General features: G+C 29.8%; 1 long non-coding RNA gene across 1 annotated transcript; it reads right to left on the bottom strand.

The window, feature by feature from the left end:
• Positions 1-1,787: 1,787 nt before the first annotated feature.
• Positions 1,788-3,086, bottom strand: LOC121118564 (uncharacterized). Its single transcript, XR_005864498.2, has 3 exons — positions 2,249-3,086; positions 1,986-2,190; positions 1,788-1,923 (listed from the first exon to the last, which is right to left on the bottom strand). It is a non-coding gene; the product is annotated as an uncharacterized lncRNA (long non-coding RNA).
• Positions 3,087-3,566: the final 480 nt, after the last annotated feature.

Below are 3,566 nucleotides of genomic sequence, written 5' to 3'. Positions count from 1 at the left end.
CTCGCCATCATTCATTAGCACACAAGCTCATGGTTAAATGTTATACTTAGATATTATCTCCATAAAAAATCCTAGCAATAACACTGTCTAATAGCAAAAATGGTACAAAAACATTATATGCTCTATTTAATAGAATTTTATGACCTGATTCCAAATATGGCCTTATTTTTTCTCTCATAGCCCCTTGACCTTTAGAAAAAGGTCATACATTTTTTGTTATTTTTGGCTATTTTTAAGGTTGAAAGCTGTTTTGAGCCCTCGGTGTCGAAGATAGGGATAAATTATGTCAATATACTTTAAGCCTGAATTCAAAAAAATTCTAAAACCATTTATAAAATGTCTGCGTCATACTTTTAACTGGAGTTATCTTTGTTTAAATTGGAGAATAGATGATTTTTGTTCAGAGGATCATAGCTTCAAGACGAATAGATTCAAAAAGCTTAAAAGTTTTGAATTTAATAGATAAAATTATTAACTTTAATTTAAAAAAAGAGCCTCTCCAAAAACATTCTATATCGTTGTCAATTTAAGATAAGGCCACGCCAATATTTCAAGGAAAAAACTCATTTTTGAATGGATCTCAAAATAAAAGTCAATAAGTATTCGTATGGCCCAGCATGAAGAGATATAAACAAAGACAGAGAAGAAGAAAAGAGATAGAAACAAAGACAGAGAAAAAGAAAAGAGATAGAAACAAAGAAAGAGAAGAAGAAAAGAGATAGAAACAAAGACAGAGAAAAGAAAAAGCATTCGCTGCGAGGACTCCCTTACATGTCCATTTTTTTTAATCCCTTACTCACTACGGGTATGCAACGAGTCCTCTTGTGTCCATGAAGCTTGAAATAATTTATTTATACAGTTTGAGACATGAGGCTTTATGTTATAACATATTGTTTGGGTTGTGGGAATCATGTTTTGCGCAAGCGCACCTGCAAATACAACTTCAACTATCTGGTTCCTCTCTTTTCTTTCGGAAATAAACAAACCTATATTCATAAATCATACATGATGGCAGATGGGTAATTTCGAACATACTTATAAGATATGAATCTCAATTATGATTTTTTTAACATTACAACTTATCTGAAAATTTACTACATATGGAATCTTTCCTTCACCAAAATATAGTTGTACTTGGTAATATTTAATCAAAATAACATTATATAGAAAAGGTCTTAATGTTAGTTATAATTTATTCTATGATACAAATAGTATTAAATATTAATTATCATAATATAAAACTTTGGTATGTAAGTATACAGAATCACAATTAAGATTATTTGATGATGCAAATAAAATATGAGAAGTATATATTAATAGAGAATAGTAGAAACGGCAAACATTAATCAAGTCTAAATGATTTAGTATCAAAGGGTGTTAACACAAATACAAAGTCAAAGATCGTGGAACAAGAGCCAAAAAAGATAGTTTATACAGTGTGGTTTCCAATTTCCTCATAAGAATGGGAAAGTTTGTTTGCAAAAAGCGTCGAATGCACAAGATATGGTAAGAGAGGCCACTATGCAAGAGTATGCATTTGTCTAAAAGAAAGCTCTATTTCGATCATCAACTCGATTCAAAATTTGAACTGAATGAATTACCAATCGATGTATTGAATGTCCATGGAAATTACTTCAAAAATATAATAGCTAAAAATGACAGTGGTGCAATTGTATCTGTCGCTGGATCAAGAGTTCTAAGATTCCAACCCAAATAAAAGAGTATCGTTTAGAATATATCTTTAACTAATATATAACTTCCCTATAAATAACTTTATAAATGTATATTATATTCTGTAAATTTATGCAATACAAAATATATTGTTGGTTTGAGAACATCAAACCCATCATCACAGGAAGTGTACTCATAACTTCTTAGTGACCACTGACCATAAAGGAAGAATAGATAACTTCGGCACGAAATCTAAAGAATAGAAATGAGGCAATTAAGTAACAAATTATTTAAAAAATATTGTTAATATTTACGTGTTGACAATTAAATGATAACGGAACATTCATTTCATTAGGTGATCAACAAGCCCCTCAATTTCTTAGTACTTAGTTGAGACCGTTTAATTCTCCTTCGTCTCCTTGAGTCTTGTGTTTCTTGAAGACTTTTAAGTTGTTGATGTGATGGGAGATTTTGGAGTGGCGGATTATTTCCAATAAATAACGAGATGGGCACGAGAAACTGCAAAAACGGTAAGATATACTTTTATTTTCAAAATCATAAATCCACATATCAGTACCTTCATTATTAGAAACCCATGAAAAAACGCACGTTTCCTTCGGCATGATGATGATGAACTTGAGAGAGCAGTAAGGGAAAGTTGCTTTGCTGAAGATTAGTGCAATACTAAGAATAATTTGTTTAGAAGATGCAAGGGCACCAACGTATTTTATTCCTTTTTTTATATAATATCTTTCAGCCAATCAAATTCGTTCTTTTTCAACAATTCCTATAACTCTACATATTGTATTATTTATTTTTTCTTTTTCTCCTTTTTCATTTTATCTCTCTTTCTTTCTATCTCTTTTCTTCTTCTCTGTCTTTGTTTCTATATGTTCTAGCTGGGCATACGAATACTTATTGACTTTTATTATGAGATCAATTCAAAAATGATTTTTTTCTTGAAATATTATCGTGGCTTTATCTTAAATTGACAACCATGTAGAGCGTTTTGGGAAAGGTTTTTTTTTTTAAATTAAAGTTCATACTTTCAGCTATCAAATACAATACTTTTAAGCTTTTTGAATTGATTCGTCTTGAAGCTATGATCCTCTAAACAAAAAGCACTTATTTTCAACTTTAAACAAAGATAACTCGAGTTAAAAGTATGTTGCAGACATTTTATAAATGGTTTTAGAATTTTTTAACATTCAAGTTTTAAATATATTAGCATAATTTATCCCTATCTTCAACACTGAGGGTTTAAAACAGCTTTGAACCTTAAAAATAGACAAAAATAGCAAGAAATGTATGTCCTTTTCCGAAGGTCACGAAACTATGAGAGAAAAAATAATAACACATTTAGAATCAAGGGATCAAACTGTACTAAGTTGAGCATATGCTGTTCTTTTGCATAAAAAAAAGTGGGGTTTTGTTTTGGATAGTGTAATAACATCTTTAGAAAATAAAAAATACTATTCCTGTTGCCAACAGCAAAAAAAAAAAAAAAAACTCGCACGCGGAAAAAGGCTAAGGAATTACAACCCAGGATATGATATTATAAGCATCAGTGACCCAATTAAATTAATAAATAGAGGTGTAAATACTCCCTCTGAAAATATATTCATTTAAAGATGACCCCTTGTTCAATTGAGCGGCTAGATGGAACTAGTTAAACATTTAAAACATTCGTATTAAGATTATTTATTTTTAAATTTTAAATTATTTTGTTAGAAATAAATATAGTGTGAAATAATAAAATTAGTTGTAAATTATTTTCAAACTCTGTTTAAAACTCACATACTCCCAAAAAACGAATTATCAAAGGATCATGTAAAAAATCAGTGTTATAAACGCCTTGGCAGGTCGGAAACAACGTCAAGTTGTGTTTCATTTGA

Source organism: Lepeophtheirus salmonis, chromosome 5, assembly GCF_016086655.4.
Source record: "Lepeophtheirus salmonis chromosome 5, UVic_Lsal_1.4, whole genome shotgun sequence".
NCBI lineage: Eukaryota > Metazoa > Arthropoda > Copepoda > Siphonostomatoida > Caligidae > Lepeophtheirus > Lepeophtheirus salmonis.
Note: the sequence above shows the minus strand (reverse complement) of the source record. Positions and strands in the feature narration are given on the sequence as shown.